Source organism: Amblyraja radiata, chromosome 3 (genome assembly GCF_010909765.2).
Source record: "Amblyraja radiata isolate CabotCenter1 chromosome 3, sAmbRad1.1.pri, whole genome shotgun sequence".
Taxonomy (NCBI): Eukaryota; Metazoa; Chordata; class Chondrichthyes; order Rajiformes; family Rajidae; genus Amblyraja; species Amblyraja radiata.
The window spans coordinates 45,642,828-45,660,250 of record NC_045958.1 but is presented as its reverse complement, the minus strand read 5'-3'; the positions used below and the strand labels follow the sequence as shown (position 1 = coordinate 45,660,250).

Genomic DNA, 17,423 nt, shown 5'->3' with positions numbered 1-17,423 from the left:
ATTTATTTATTTGCAAGAGGCTTAACAGGTAAGGCAGATAATCTCAGGGTGTTGGATGTCTCAGGAAACTGGGATATTACAGTCACAGTGAAACACGACCAAGAAAAGGAGGTGTGGTAGCTGAATGTTCCAGGATATAGATGTTACAGACACAGCAGAGATTCAGGTAAGAAAGGAGGGGTAGGGGAGGATTAGTTCAAGTTCAAGTTCAAGTGAGTTCAAGTGAGTTTATTGTCATGTGTCCCTGTATAGGACAATGAAATTCTTGCTTTGCTTAAGCACACAGAAAATAGTAGGCATTTACTACAAAACAGATAAATGTGTCCATATACCATGATATAAATATATACACACATGCATAAATAAACTGGTAGTGCAAATAACAGAAAGTGGTTGCTAATAATCAGAGTTTTGTCCGAGCCAGGTTTAATAGCCTGATGGCTGAGGGGAAGTAGCTATTCCTGAACCTGGTTGTTGCAGTCTTCAGGCTCCTGTACCTTCTACCTGAAGGTAGCAGGGAGATGAGTGTGTGGCCAGGATGGTGTGGGTCTTTGATGATACTGCCAGCCTTTTTGAGGCAGCGACTGCGATAAATCCCCTCGATGGAAGGAAGGTCAGAGCCGATGATGGACTGGGCAGTGTTTACTACTTTTTGTAGTCTTTTCCTCTCCAGGGCGCTCAAATAGCCGAACCAAGCCACGATGCAACCGGTCAGCATGCTCTCGACTGTGCACCTGTAGAAGTTAGAGAGAGTCTTCCTTGACAATCCGACTCTCCGTAATCTTCTCAGGAAGTAGAGGCGCTGATGAGCTTTTTTGATAATTGCGTTAGTGTTCTCGGACCAGGAAAGATCTTCAGAGATGTGCACCCCCAGGAATTTGAAGTTCTTGACCCTTTCAACCATCGACCCGTTGATATAAATGGGGCTGTGGGTCCCCCTCCTACTCCTTCCAAAGTCCACAATCAGTTCCTTGGTTTTGCTGGTGTTCAGGGCCAGGTTATTGCGCTGGCACCATATGGACAGTTGCTCGATCTCTCTTCTGTACTCAGACTCATCCCCATCAGTGATACGCCCCACAATAGTGGTGTCGTCAGCGAACTTGATGATGGAGTTCGCACTGTGGTTCGCTACGCAGTCATGGGTATAGAGTGAGTACAGCAGGGGGCTGAGCACGCAGCCTTGAGGTGCTCCCGTGCTGATTGTTATTGAGGCTGACACATTTCCACCAATACGAACAGACTGTGATCTGTGGACGAGGAAGTCGAGGATCCAGTTGCAGAGGGATGCGCAGAGACCCAGTTCTGCGAGTTTGGTAACCAGTTTGGTATTTGGTATTAGTGAGAGATTTCAACTTCCCCGAGTTGAAGTTAAATAGTTCAAAGTTAAGAATAACTAGACTAAGTGGGACCCGTTGGGTCCCATTCTCACACGGGAGGCCTAGTCCCCCAATGCAATATTCCACCTCTCCACCAATTCCAATATTGGTGGCCAGTGGGGGGGAAGGGGCTTACTGGAGAGCTAGTATGGGTATTGTGGGTTGAAGGGACTGGTTTCCAGAGGGCTAGAATGGACATTGTGGGTCGAATTGATTCTTGGGCTGGCAGCTCAGTCACTCTGGCCTAGTAGGCTGGCAGCTCAGTCACTCAGGCCTGGTGGGCTGGCCGATCAGTCACTCAGGGCTGGTGGGCTGGCAGTTCACTCACGGCTATTCTTTGAAATACCATTTCAAGCAGAGTGCAGGCCACCAAATTCAAATGCAATTTCAAACCATTTCAAGCAGAGTGCAGGCCACCAAATTCAAATGCAATTTCATACCATTTCAAGCAGAGTGCAGGCCACCAAATTCAAATGCAATTTCATACCATTTGAGCTTTATACTCCTGGCCCCCGGAAGGGTTGTTACCTTCATCATGATGATTGACAGGTGAGAGGACCAATCAGCTGATCTCAAGATATTTAAACATTCATAACCTTTTTATTTTTCATCGATCGGAAAGATCCTCGGGGTTGCCTCAGCGGAGGAAGACTGTAAGATGGCCATAAATCATAGCGATATATGGTAGCGTTTTTTCTAAAATCCATATACAGCGCAGACAGAAAGTGGTCAAGATTATACTTTTAGTTATATATAGATGTGTTCATTGTTTGTCTTCCCTTGTGGGGCCCTGTATGTAATGATTAAGGAAACCTTTTAGGAAACATATAATAAATTTAATCCTGTCCAAGTCCTTTGACTGTTTCCAAAAAGGTTTCCTTAATCAATACATACAGGGCCCCACTAAGAAGGCATAATATTGAACGTCCTCCAAGGAATGGGGGAGGGCAAGTTACTGAAGTATCAATGGGAGAGCACTTAGTGACCATAATTCTATTAGTTTTAAACTAGTTATGGCAAAGGATAGGACTGGGCCACAAGTTAAAGCCACACTCTCAACTCACTGCTACCATTGGGCAATAGCTTTCAGGAAGCTGAGAAGCATGACCTCGAGGTTCAAGAACAGCGTCTTCCCATCAGGCTCTTAAACCACACACCACAACCCTAACAACAACCTTATCTCAGCAACTATCTACCAGTCTGCTTTGAGTGCACTATGGTCTTTGGTTTGCACTATTATCTGGTGACCTAGTGTTATTGATAATTTACTGTTTTATTGATTATTGTATATTTATTTGTTGTGTTACATTAGTGTGCCTGTAAAGTGGCCGCAAGTAAGAATTTCAATGTTCCTTCCCGGTGCATAAACCCTCTTCACTCTATGAAACACTTTGAGGTGGATACATCCCTAGGGCCTGGCCAAATGCATTTTCGGACAATGTGGGAAGCGAGGGAAGAAATTGCAAATAGAGATATTTGTATATCTTTAATACAGGTGAAGTTCCGGTACACTGGAGGGTGGCTAATGTACTGTTATTTAATAAGGGCAGCAAGGACAACACAGGGAACTACTGGCCAGTGAGCCTGACATCAGTGGGGGGGGGGGGGGGGGCAGGGGGCAGCATTGAGAAAGGTGCAAAACACATTCACCATGATGTTACATGGACTTGCTGGTTTGAAATATAGAGAGAGGATGGATAGACTGGGAATTTTTTCTTTGGAAGGTAGGATGCTGCAGGGTGATCACACCCTGCAGCATCACAAAATCACAAGGGGCATGGATAAAGTGAATGCTACCGTGTGTTTCCCCAAGAATGGGGTACTGAAACTAAAGGGCATAGGCTTGTGGTGAAGGGAGAGATTTAACATAGTCCTCAGAAGCAAACCTTTCATATCAGGAATGAGCTGCCATGGGAAGCTATAGAAGTGGATATAAATATGACTTTTTAAAGACACAAGACTAAGTGGGACCCATTGGGACCCATGTTCACACAGGAGGGCTGTTCCCCCAACGCAATATTCCACCTCTCCACCAATTCGAATATTGGTGGCCAGTGGGGGAGGGCTTTCTGGAGCGCTAGTATGAGTGTTGTGGGTCGAAGGGACTGGTTTCCAGAGGGCTAGTATGGACATTGTGGGCCAAATGGATTCTTGGGCTGGCAGCTCAGTCACTCAGGCCTGGTGGGCTGGCAGCTCAGTCACTCAGGCCTGGTAGGCTGGCAGCTCAATCACTCAGGCCTGGTGGGCTGGCAGCTCAGTCACTCAGGCCTGGTGGGCTGGCAGCTCAGTCACTCAGGCCTGGTGGGCTGGCAGTTCAGCCACTCAGGGCTGGTGGGCTGGCAGCTCAGTCACTCAGGGCTGGTGGGCTAGCAGCTCAGTCATTCAGGGCCGGTGGACTCGGAGCTCAGTCACTCAGGGCTGGTGGGCTGGCAGATCAGTCACTCAGGGTTGTTGGGCTGGCAGTTCACTCACGGCTATTCCTTGAAATTCCATTTCAGGCAGAGTGCAGGCCAGCACATTCAATTTCATAGGATTTCAAGCAGAGTGCAAGCCACCACATTCAATTTCATAGGATTTCAAGCAGAGTGCAGGCCACCAATTAAATTTTATAGCATTACAAGCAGAATGCAGGTAACCAAATTGCCAAACAACTCATTGCATTGTCATTAAGGGCTAACAAATCATTTATTGCAAGTACATTGCAGACTCACAGTTCAGTAGATTCACAGCTTAGAATCACAGTTGTGGACTCTCCCTCGCAGTTTTATCGTCCTGCTCCCCCCGCCCCCCCCCCCCCCCCCCAGAAGGGGCGTTACCTTCATTGTGGTGATTGACAGGCGAGAGGACCAATCAGCTGATCTCATGATTTTTTAAACACTCAAAACTTTTTAATTTTTAATCGATCGGAAATATCCTCAGGGCTGCCTCAGCGGAGGAGGACTGTGAGTAAGATGGCCAAAAATCATAGCGATATACGGTAGTGTTTTTTCTAAAATCAATATACAGCGCAGACAGGAAGTGGTCAAGATGAGACTTTATGTTATATAGATTTGGGCAGATAAATGGGTAGAAAGTGAATATTAGGATTTAGGTCAATTGCAATCAGATGGGATTAGCCTTGTCCTGTGTATGGCTGCCCAGCCAGCAGCTGTCCGTCTTCTCATCTTTTTTTTTTATTTTTAGTTAGTTAAAGTGTTTTTGTTTCTGGAGTTCTAGACTTTTTTATGTGGGGGGTGGGGGGGGAAGGGGGAAACTACCTTTCAGGGTCCCTACCTGTTCGGAGACGTGGCTTTTCTCCGGGCTGCAATTTCGACCCGTCCTCGCGGCCTACCAGTGGGCCTGGAGCGGCGTTTCCCGTCGGGGACCGCCCAGAACCATGGCTTCGGCAGCGGCACAGCACTGGAGCGCTAACGCGGAGCGGAGCGGGCGATGCCTTGCCCGGGTCGCCGCGCTGGAGCTCCGGTGAGCTGAAGGCCGCCGAGAAAAACATCGCGGAGCTGCGGGACTGTGGAGCGACCGGCTGCGGGCAGCGGCGCTGTACTTTACATCGGGAGCCTGGGATCTCTCGATGAGATCGCCAGTAGTGGAGCTCCATCCGGCGCGGCCCTGTTGGTTTCGGAAACCGCGGCCTCCAGTACGGAAGCTGCCGTTCCAGGTGTCCCAAGCCGCTGTGAGGATTCTCCCGACGCCGGAGCACCATCACCCGGCGAGAACGGCCTGGAACATCGGGCCGCTGTAGAGGCAACTGTGGAGGCCTCAATAGGCCCGACTATGGGTGAACTGGGGTTGGGGACTGGACATTGTGCTTCCCTCATAATGGGAACCATTGTGGGGGGATGTTCTTTATGTTTAAATCTCTTATTAATGTTATGTCTGTATTCTTTCTTTATGTGCTGCATTGGCAAGAAGCATTTCACTACACCTAGGTGTATGTGACCATTAAATAACCTTTGAACTTTGAACTTTGTTTGGCATGGACAAAGTGGGCTGAAGATTCTGTTTCTGTACTGTATTACTATATGACTATGACTATGTAATCCACCCAGTGATCTCAACATGTTGAGTACACAGGAACACTGTGCAAATAGTACATTTATGCTATTATGTTACACTTATTTAAGTCAGAAAGGAAAAGTCACTGCATCATTGCCGTGATCGATGAAGGACCTTATGTTCATCTGAATAAGAGGGATGATTTTTTTTCATTATTATAGACATGTTTATGACTTACTTTTACAATTACAGTGTAGATTCTCAATGTAAATGTTGAAGCAGTTCATCATCTGTGATATGCTACATTTATTTCATAAACAAAAGTGTTTGACAGCGTATTTGAAAGTTAGGCCATCTGTTAGCTGTGTGGTTTCTTTGCTCTGCAACTACTTTGGAATATAACAGCACGTTCACTGTTTGCACTGTGTCTATAAAAAACCTTCAGAGAATTCAATATTCATGCTGTCTGAAACTGTCTTGTAGATTTGGGGCCAACCCAAATGGAAAATGACAGAATTGGACCATGTCAAGAGAATAGACACAACTGTAAATTAGTTTGAAGAGAAGATTAATTAATCTTTTGTCTCATGTGCTGATAGGGCAGTGCAGTGGAACACATATATTGTTCCCTGCTTTTGAAATTTAATTCCATTGATTTTGGATGTGAATGTGGGAGGTATAATTAGTAAGTCTGTGGGTGACATGATAATTGGTGGTGGTGATGTGGATAATGTCTGAAAAGCTGCTGCAAGATATGGATCAAATGGAAATTTGGGCTGAGAATTGTCAGATGGAATTTAACCCTGACAAGTGTGAGCTGATGCATTTTGTGAAATAAAATAAGGGTAGAACATGTACAGCAAATGGTAGGGCACTAGGAACGTCGATGAACACAAAGACCTTTGGGTCCAAGTCAATAGTTCCCTGAAGAAGCAACACAGGATGCTGATGAATGTATATGGAACGATTGGCTTCATAAATTCGATATAAGGGTTGGGATGTCATATTGCAAATTTACAAAGCACTGATTTGGCCACACTTGGAGCATAGTGTGCAGTTTTGATTGCCACAGAACAGGAAGGATATGATTACATTGGAGACAGTGCGAAGGGGATTGACCAGGATGTTGCCTGAATTGCAGGACTTTACTTGTGGAAAGATAATGGATAGGCTCGGCTTGTTTTCCATGGAGCAATGTAGGCTGGGGTAGGTGAGTGACCTGATAGACCTATATAAGATTAAGAGAGACATAGATGAGGCAAGTTAGTTCATTTTTTTGTTTACTATGGTAGGGTATCAACATGAGAGTATAGGTTTTAGATGAGAGGAAGGATTTTTAAAGGGCATGTGTGAAAAACGTTTTTTTATACAAAGAATGGTTGGTATATAGAACACGCTACCAGGGGAGGGGGTGGAAACAGATGGAATTATCATGTTTAAGAAGTATTCAGTTAGGCACTTTTGTCTCATGTGCTGGGGCATTGAAGGATGCAATTCTATTGCAGGTAAATGAGGGGATTAGAGCAGATGGGGCATTGAAGGATGCAATTCTATTGCAGGTAAATGAGGGGATTAGAGCAGATGGACAAAAAAAGCCAAAGGGTCCATTTCTGTGCTGTACAATTTTGTGACTGCAACTTCAATAAAACTAATTTTCAAATCAAGAGTACAGATATACTCATCATTACCTGTTTTGTCTATGTGACCTAGAGTTAATTAATATGCTTTCACAGTTGCACATTTTTCTGGAAATGCCTATCAGAATTACAACATAATCATTTCTGAATCTGTTTCAAAAAATGAAATTGGTGCTGCCACATCATTATGAACTATATGTGCGGTCAAAGCTACCTGCACTATTCATTGTTAGGGGAAAGGGAGTCCAGAAATCCTGGGCTAGTGTTATCACTTAAAGACAACCAGCATCTTAGGAATGAAGGCCAGAGGAAAGTTTCTGAAGAAACAAACCGATCAACAATCAGCCAAATTCTTGATGTGTAGGAACAGTGGATGCTGGTTTACATCAAAGATAGACACAAAATGCTGGAGTAACTCAGCGGCTTATGCAGCATCTCTGAAGAAAACGAATAGGTGACATTTCGGGTCGAGACCCTTCTTCAGACTTTTTTTTGATGCTGCTTTAGAAGCTCAAAGCTTGATATTAGAGAAGAAGGGAGATTGCTTTTCCTTGTTGTCATTACATTATTTTGTGTGCGGAAAGCCATTTGAACAACTGCTGTTGGAAGATATTTATAAGGAGGTTAATGCCAGAATTGTGACTTTCTGGATATTGTTGCAACATAGAGGACAAGCGTTAAGATTATAAGTTTTGTCAAGGTATGAATAGTAACTCTATTTATGTCTCCACAGCCCTGCCATTCACAATGCTGCCCATCTTCCCCCATCCCTCCTGTTTCTCTTCATTCATCTAGAATTACTTTATTCCACCCTCTTTTCTCATGCTTTTTTGTCTTCTTCTGCATTTCTTACAGGAAACATCCAGTCCCAATGTATGGCAGGGAATCCTAAATGTAGCTGGTTTCAGCCACTACCCATGTCTCATTAAAAGCTAATTCATTTTGAATGCCAAAACATGTAATTATATGCTTTCAGAAAAGGAGGCTCAACTTTCACTTAGGCATTGCACCACATGTACTTTGGAAGCTAAATGGATGAGAAGACATCATTTGGTGAGTGTGTGCGAGTTAGCATGAAGTGATTAAGAAATCAGAGGAACCAAACTCTTCACAAACTATCTCCCTACTGAATTAGTTCAGTTTGATTTTATTTTGACTTTACAAAGACACAACACCTCAATTTCTACTGTAGGCTCAATTTCTACTGTAGGCACATGTACCACCAAAATATCCCTTTTGTCCCAAATGTTACAAATTTCTTGCTTTCAGCTAATTTTAGTAAAGAATCAATCGGGTTATTAATACGTATTTAGCAACATTTCTACATAGGAAAACATAAGGAAACAGTTGCTTTCTGCTGGTCAATACCCTGAAAGAGGGTTTTGGTGATGCACTGGATATTCAGGAAATAGAGGGTCTGGATAGTGCAAGAAGATGGACTTAAAGCCAAAGATCTTAGTTAAGCACAATTTTGTTGAATGATGGAGCAGATGTTGGGGCAAAAGTCCTGCTTCTGTTCCTACATGCTATATTATGTTATCAGCTTCTTGGTCCAATGAATTATGCCAGAGTTAGTGCCAACATCAGGCATCACAGGCAAGCATGCCTGAGTACCTCAACCCGAATTTTGGGTTTGCTGGTTTTCAGATCCTTCAAAACCTTGATTTATTTGCTTGTCACCTTTTCTTATGTCTATTTCTTCTAATTTATGCGACAGGGATAATTTTGTGCAACTACCTTAAGGTGCTTGCTAATAGAATAGATTGAATCGCTAGGAACTAATAGGATAATCCTCAATTGACAGAAGGTAGACACAAAATGCTGGAGAAACTCAGCGGGTGAGAGCATCTATGGAAAGAAGGCATTGGCGACATTTCGGGTTGAGACCCTTCTTCAAAAGTAGCTCCAGTCCTCAATCGACAGAGCTACTTGGAGAAATCACACTGTTGAAAATCACGGGAGAACAGCTAATGAGCTAACAGACATAGTGCTGGAGGAACTCGACAGGTCAGGCAGCATCTGTAGAGGGAGAATGGACAGATAAGGTTTTAGATTGGGACCCTGAGACAGAACTGAATTTCAGTAGTCTAGCTCAATTGCTCCTTTAATACATATATTACATATATGTATTAAAGGATATATTACATATATTACATACATTACATATATATATTACATACATTACATATATTACATATATTACATACATATATTACATATATTACATATATTACATGTCTAGCCCAAGCAAAAAATGCTCTTTTACTTATTATTTTTCAGGATATGCTATTAACAGAGCCATTTACTTGGGACATGAGATCACAGGCACATCTTCAAGTGAATTGAGCCTGTGGTATAAAGGATAAGCACAAGGGTGCACGCAGCCAGTCACCTCTTGCAAATCTCAGTACTGCTCAACAATATGGACAGTTATATCCAACACATTTGCCTATAAGGGAGGTTAGATGTGGGTTTGTAAATTTCACAGGTATTTCTTCTGAGAAGTAAACCCTGAAAGTGGATCCTCATTAAAATACGCAAAGGATATTAATTGTTGGGCAGGTTGTACTTCCAAGAGGGAAAGGAAAATGCAAAGGGAAAATAAAAGAGTTGTGTAGGAAGGAACTGCAGCTACTGGTATTTACCAAAGAATGACACAAAGTGCTGGAGTAACTCAACGGGTCAGGCAGCATCTCTGAAGAAAAAAGATGGGTGACGTTTCAGCACGGGTTCCTTCCACAGACTGAAATTGCACTTGATGCTTTACCTACCAACTTCTTTAAGAATGTTTTTGACTGCCTAGCAATAGACATACTGCAAATAGTTAACAGCTCTCTTCAATCAGGCAATTTCCCAAAAGCCTTGAAAACTGCAGTTATTAAACCTCTTTTAAAAAAGCGGAGCCTAGATGCCTCTATTATTAACAACTATAGACCAATATCAAACCTATCTTTCATAAGTAAAATCATTGAGAAAGTTGTCCTCCAGCAACTTAATCACTTCCTGGCTTCAACTGGCTGCTACGACAACTTCCAGTCAGGATTTCGACCTCTTCATAGCACCGAGACCGCCCTTATTAAAGTTGTAAACGACATCCGTCTTAACACAGACTCTGGCAAAGTTTCAATATTAATGCTATTAGACCTCAGTGCTGCATTCGACACTGTTGATCACTCAATACTATTGGACAGGTTGGAAAAATGGGTGGGGCTCTCAGGCACAGTCTTAAGTTGGTTCAGGTCATATCTACAAGATAGGAACTATTTTGTTTCCATTGGTGACTTTGTATCAGAACCAACCAACGTGACGTGTGGAGTCCCGCAAGGTTCGATCTTAGGGCCCTCTTTATTCAACATCTACATGCTCCCACTAGGGCAAATCATGCGAAATAATAATATTGACCACCACTGCTATGCCGATGACACTCAAATCTATGTAGCGCTATCACCAAATGACTATCGCCCCATAGATCTGCTGTGCCAGTGCATTGAGCAAGTCAAAGACTGGATGTGCCAAAATTTTCTCCAACTAAATAAGGACAAAACAGAGATAATTGTTTTTGGTGCTAAAAAAGAAAGGCTTAAAGTAACCCAACACCTACACTCTCTGTCCCTGAAAACTTCAAACAAAGCCAGAAATCTTGGGGTCATTATGGATTCAGATTTAAATTTCGACAGTCACATCAAATCAGTAACAAAATCGGCCTACTATCACCTCAAAAACGTAGCAAAATTAAGAGGACTCATGTCAGCTCAAGACTTAGAAAAACTTGTACATGCCTTTATTACTAGCAGGCTAGATTATTGTAACGGTCTCCTTGCAGGTCTTCCGAAAAAAACTGTCAGGCAGCTACAGCTTGTTCAGAACGCTGTTGCTAGAGTTCTAACAAAGACCAAAAAATTTGAACACATTACACCAATTCTTAAATCCTTACATTGGCTCCCTGTATGTTAGAGAATTGATTTTAAAATCCTGCTGCTCACCTATAAATCACTACATGGTTTAGGGCCAAAGTATATCACTGACATGCTTCCACTATATAAGCCTTCTAGACTGCTAAGATCTTCTGAAACCAATCTGTTAGTGATTCCCAGAGTAAATACAAAACATGGGAAAGCAGGATTTAGTTACTATGCAACAAATAGCTGGAATAAACTTCCTGAAGATTTAAGACTTGCCTCAACTTTGACCACTTTTAAAACAAGACTGAAAACTTTTATGTTTACTTTAGCTTTCAGCTAAATCTTAACTACATTGCACTTTTAACTTTTGCACTTTTTATAATGCATTTTTAATTTTGCTTTTCTTTTCTTTTAGTTCTATTTTATTTCATTTTATTATTTCATTTTATTGTATGACATGTTTTTATGTGAAGCACTTTGAGTCTGCCTCGTGTATGAAATGTGCTATATAAATAAAGTTGCCTTGCCTTGCCTTGAAAGCCTGAATTCTCACACTGTGTCAGATTTCATGAGAATACCAACCAGTGTCAGATTTCATGAGAATACCAATGTGGGCAGTGGGCAGGTGCTATAGACCTGCACAGTAAGATAGACGCTCCTGCCCCCATGAGTCTCGGGCAGATGGGGCTCGTCAGCCTGGGAAGGCAGTCCATCTAGGAGAGGAAAAACTCTGATTTAAAACCTCCACTGCCTTGTGGCCATATCCAGTCATGAAAAAGGCTCCTGGAGTAAACCTCAAGAAAATCCGGAACCCCTAAGCTAGTTCGTCGTTGACTACAACCTCGCTCTGGCAGCTCCTGCAATGGTGCTGGTGCCAAACTGTAACGGCCCTGCTGTTCCTTTGGATCGATCGGCGACGTGGAGAGGGGGAACGTGCTGCATGGGCAACAGCCTGTCCTCCATATGACATCGCCCAGGCTTGCATCCGACCACACATCACCTGCAAACTAGGATGCATCACCCATGGTCAGCCATGATCGAGGGGGGGCCTACTAGACCAACCAGAGAAAAAGTAATATGTGAGAAATTATGAAATTGGTTGGAATGTGTGCCAAAGTGTAGGGATGGGGTTGGTTAATGAGAGATCCTTTCTGGAAAGACAAATGAAGTATCGCATGTATAATACTCTTTCAAAGATGCAGTTCTGCATAAGAAATGTCTTGGCTTTCAAACCTGTGTTATTTACGAAGATTGTTAGTATTCAAATTTATTCCGATAAGGGTAGTTTATATTCAATGGAGGATTTTTTCTTTTGGCTAATATAAATACATTTCCCAACTGAGATCCATGTCCAAATATTAGAAAATAGGGTAAAAACTTCACAAACTTTCTATCTTTTGAAAGAAACTAAAGCAAAATATGATGCTTTTCAGATTTGTGTTTCCATCACCTATAAATCTGATAAGATGAGAATTCATTCCATTTACTATGATATTTTAAATCAGTTCAAAGCTCGTTTGTTCTTGTATTAACATGCATCGTTAATTGCAGCGATAACCTATGCATTTGCTGACCTTTACTTGGTCCCAGATAAATAATCTTTTGATTTTAAAATGCTGATTTTCATCTTCAAATCCTTCCATAGTCTTCCTCCATACCATCCCCATAATCTCCTCCAAGTATAAATACCTCTCCGATGTCAAACACTAACCCTAATCCCGAGGTCATCCCCACATTTAATAGCTCCACCATTGTTGACCATGACTTCAGCTTCCAAAGTTCTCAGTTTCAGAATTCTCTTCCTATGTATCCCTCCCTCTCTACTCTTGTTTCCTCCTGTAAGATACTCTTTGACCAAGTTTCATCAAGCTCTAACAATCCAGGACAAGGGGTCACAGTTGAAGGATAAGGGGGAAATCTTTTAGGACCGAGATGAGAAAAAAAAAATGTCACACAAAGAGTGGTGAATCTCTGGAATTCTCTGCCACAGAAGGTAGTTGAGGCTATATTTAAGAGGGAGTTAGATGTGGCCCTTGTGGCTAAAGGGATCAGTAGGTATGGAGAGAAGGCAGGTACAGGATACTGAGTTGGATGATCAGCCATGATCATATTGAATGGCGGTGCAGGCTCGAAGGGCCGAATGGCCTACTCCTGCACCTAATTTCTATGTTTCTATGTTTAATATCTTCTTACATGGTTCAGCTTCAAACTCGATTGATATTGCTCCTGCTGTGTACCTTAGCAGATTTTACTACATTAAAACATTCTAATAATAAGGATTGTTGCTGTTGAATACATTTAGAACTGAATTGTGCACAGCACATAGGGGCTCCATTTCCTTCTGCCATCCTCACCTCAAATCCACACGCTATCTCTAATGTGAATCACATCAGTTCAGAAAGATAAAGTAAGTTTTGAGTCAGAACAGTCCTTTGAAGTGGATTTGTTCAACTAGCAATGGAACAACTTTGAACAGATAACAGGCTTCAGGCTGCTGTTGCACGCATGAAGAAGCTAAGCGTAAATGTTGTGATTCTATTGACCATATGCAACAGCTGACCACATCCTTGTTGTGCTTTATTGCTGCGCTATTTTTGCATGTATGCATGATAAATGGGTGATCTGTTATAGATCTTTAGGATTTTTAAAATACAATTTAAAGAATGAAACGCAGCAATTCGACATTGAGTGTTTTGTATCTTGCCACCTGCATTGGTCTCTGTCAGTATATGTCTCATGTGCCATGTTTAAATGCTCCCCTTGAAGCTGAAGCAATAGGTAACTTGCTGCAGACCAAAGAACCTCATGATAGTGAGACATAAGTGCCAATTGCATGGGACAAGGTCACCAACTAAGCCAATGCATTTTTCACCTTCTACAAAGCTGACCACAGAATCATTCATTCTACAATGATGGCTTGGAGCTGAAATGATTGTGTCTTTTTTACTACTACAACTATCTTCTTTTTCAGAAAATCAGAGGAAATACTCTGCAGATGCTGGGAATCTGAAATGAAAGAATGGTGGAATTGCTTAAAAATCAGCAACTGCAGAGAAAGAAAGAAAGTTAACGATTGAGGATAATAGAAACTAGATGCTGGAATATTGTTACACAAATGTAAGTAAAACACAATGTGCTGGAAGAACTCAGCAGGTCAGGCAGCACCTGGAGAGAGGATGGACAATCGAGGCAGGATACTCCTTCAGTCTAAAGAAGAAGAGTCCAAATCTAAAACATCACCATCTCCCTACTGAATTAGTTCAGTTTGATTTGATTTTGACTCTACAAAGAGGACACAACACCTCAATTTCTATTGTTGGGACATAGAATTATACAACACTGAAATACCCTTTTTGTCCCAAGTGTTACAAATTTCTTGCTTTCAGCAAATGTTAGTAAATAAACAATCAGGTTATTAATCCGTATTTAGCCACATTTCTACTTAGGACTCTCCAGACGTTGCCTGAACTGCTGAGTTTCTCCAGCACTTTGTGTTTTACTTACATTTGAGGTCAATGATTTTTCATCAAAATATCCTCTATTTTGCTAAGTGGAGCTGTCACTCCTCAATTCCAATGGCACCCTGATTTCCATTTTGTTGAGGTTTTTGATTTTACATTTCAACAAATGCTGCTTTCACATCTAGGGATGGCACATCAGGTCTGGAATTCACCTCTTTGGGCCTGAGGTCGTAATATATGTTGTTCCGGCAGAAACCAAACTGTCCAGCAATCGGCAGGCTTAGATGAGCATGTTGCTTGAATATATGTAAATAACACCTTCCATCACTTTAATTGTTAATTGAGTGTAGGCGGACACTTCACAAATCGTGACTGTGACCCATAGTTTTTAATGTATTTGTTGCATTCTTCCAATCACCTTAATATTTCACCTTGATCACTACATCACCTTAAAAGTTTCATAATATCACCTATATGCTTTGGTTTGTGACGGTAATGCCAGGGTGGAGTCCGGGCAACTCCACAAAATTGCTGTGCAACAGCCAATTACATCACGCAAACTGTTAGATGGCTGAAGATGGCTACAAATACTTCCGTTTTCTATTTTACATGCATGTGCAGGGTTTATGATATGATTTAGCATGAAATGTTTGTGAACCCTCCTCCACCTGTATATTGTTTTATTTTTGATCACCATTTATGTCTGAATGTCACAGGAATGAAATTCTTTGATCTGAGTCATTGATTGTGGTAGAGTGTAACTATGTCCACAGCTTGCTGTTTCTTCCATTTAGCATTCACTAGACTAAGTGGAACCCGTTGGGTCCCAGTCACATGGGAGGCCTGGTCCCCCAACGCAACCCATTCCCCAACGCAATATTCCACCACTCACCCTTTCCCCCAATGCAAATCGTTCTCCAATGTAATATTCTGCCACACACCCATAGCCCCTAACAGCGCAGGCGCGGCTCATTTCTCCTCATCCCCGAGCACTCTCTCCCCATCCTCTTCATGTGTGGGAGGGGAGGGGGGGAGGGAAGTGGGGTGTGGACAGACAGACAGACAGACAGACAGACAGACAGACAGACAGACAGACAGACAGACAGACAGACAGACAGACAGACAGACAGACAGACAAACAGACAGACGTAGCACTGTTGTTGTTGCAACTCATTTTTACTTGCTTTTAGACAAGCTTTCTGCATTCCTCATTGAGCCAGACTTGGTTTCCTTCCTAAATGTTTCCATGCTCATAACCAACAAATCCAATACAATCTCAGTTCAGATCTACATTAAACAAGGCTGTGTCATTGACATTCGCTTGAACTTAATTGAGACTAATCTACAAAACTAATAGGAAACTCTACAACCCAATCACCTCCATCGAGATCCAAGGCCAGAGCTGCAGTCCGCAGCTAATTAATTAAAGTCAACAGTGACCACTGAAGTTTGAGACAGCATAGACCTTATCCTCAATATCCACAAAATAATAGCCCTCTATTAATTTGCCCCAAATGTACAAAACTGATGCACATTCACTGGAAAGATAAGTGAATTCACGTTAGTATCCTCCTCCAGGCCAACAACCAGCCACTGGAATCCAAGTGACATTCAATGAGCTGCCTAAGAACAAGCGTTCTGTGGGACACAATGTTTTGGTCCTCGAGCACAATATGGTATTGCACAAAACAGACGCACTGCCACTTTAAATTACCCTGTTGGTTGTTGAGGGTTTTTTTGGCCATTACTATACTGCATACTGGAGCTTTTTTCACCACAATAATGGGTTTATATTTGTATGTAAAACATTCCATGTTAAATATTAATCTGATCATCTACCCTTGAATCAGTTCTTCATATTCAGTAATATTTAGAAGGGTTCCAAAATGTCAATCAGTATTACAAGCTAGCTAATGCTAAACCTTTCGTTTTACCGAACATAGAAAATTTGATTAATGTTAAACTTTGTTTTTCTGATCAAAAACAAAGCATAAATAATGTATTTTAATAATTTCCTATTCCAGATCCCATTCGTTGTCTGCCTTGTGAAAACATTGTATTACAAATGTCACTTTCTATACTTTGTTCTCAGAATGTGGGCAACTGTCTGAAGACTGATGTCATTGGCACATTTCTGTCAGCTGAATGTCATGGAGTCAACACCAGCATGGACAGGAACAGCAAACAACAGTGTCTCATTATTTAACCCAGCTGGTTTTAGTTTATCGAAGGCTCCTGCATACACAACTTAATTAGTTATCAATCATTACGTGGCAATTTGTTGTACCTATGTAATGTCTGCATAATTGTGGAAAACATACATTTGTCATAATTATAACAAAGGTGTAGTTGACAGCAAAACAAATATCATTTTAAGTGACAACAGATTAAAATTGTGAGCAAAGGATGCCTTGTTGCCATTTAGTATCGTGATGGCAGAATTATTCTGATGAAACAATTACCCCCCGTGAATTCATGTTACATATTACAATCCTGACATTTTAGTGACATTCACACACCTTTACTTTTGAATCCTGTTGCTTTTATTCGTTCCACTTCATTAAAAAAATATTGTGTAAATTCATTTAGTTTCCATTCTCACAAATGTTCTGTTACATCATATTTTGCTGAAGGTTGTGCAGCACTAAAAACATGTTTTGTACATTTTTCAGGCATTAAATCTTCTAAAATTCTTAACCTTTCTGCCTGGCATTTATTCCAGTGACACATGCAGAGTTTTGCAAGCTGCCTGGAGATCTATTCTATTCCAGTTCCAAAACTCCTGCATCCTTGTGTGTTCTATGGCCTATTAATATTTAAAGTGTTGCTATACTATCTTATTATGTCAGATTAGTACCATCAGAGAGTGGAGTTATGCTCCACATGACCACTTGATTATTGCTGGATCAGAAAAATCTAATGTCAGTTCCCTCTTTCTGCATAAACCAGTATTTTTCTCCACTTCATATATTCATCTAGTTTTGCTTTTATTGTACAATATTACATACTGAGAAATCTCTCCAGATCTATTTCTCATGATTACAGCAACAATTT

The 17,423-nt window shown here is 41.7% G+C and overlaps 1 long non-coding RNA gene across 1 annotated transcript in view; it reads left to right on the top strand.

The window, feature by feature from the left end:
* LOC116970989 overlaps window positions 1–17,066 on the top strand; it is a 38,870-nt gene extending 21,804 nt beyond the window's left edge. The window contains exons 2-4 of the long non-coding RNA XR_004411376.1: window positions 7,983–8,059; window positions 13,880–14,025; window positions 16,462–17,066. This is a non-coding gene — a long non-coding RNA (uncharacterized LOC116970989). The remainder of the gene's footprint in view (window positions 1–7,982; window positions 8,060–13,879; window positions 14,026–16,461) is intronic.
* The last annotated feature ends 357 nt before the right edge of the window (window positions 17,067–17,423 follow it).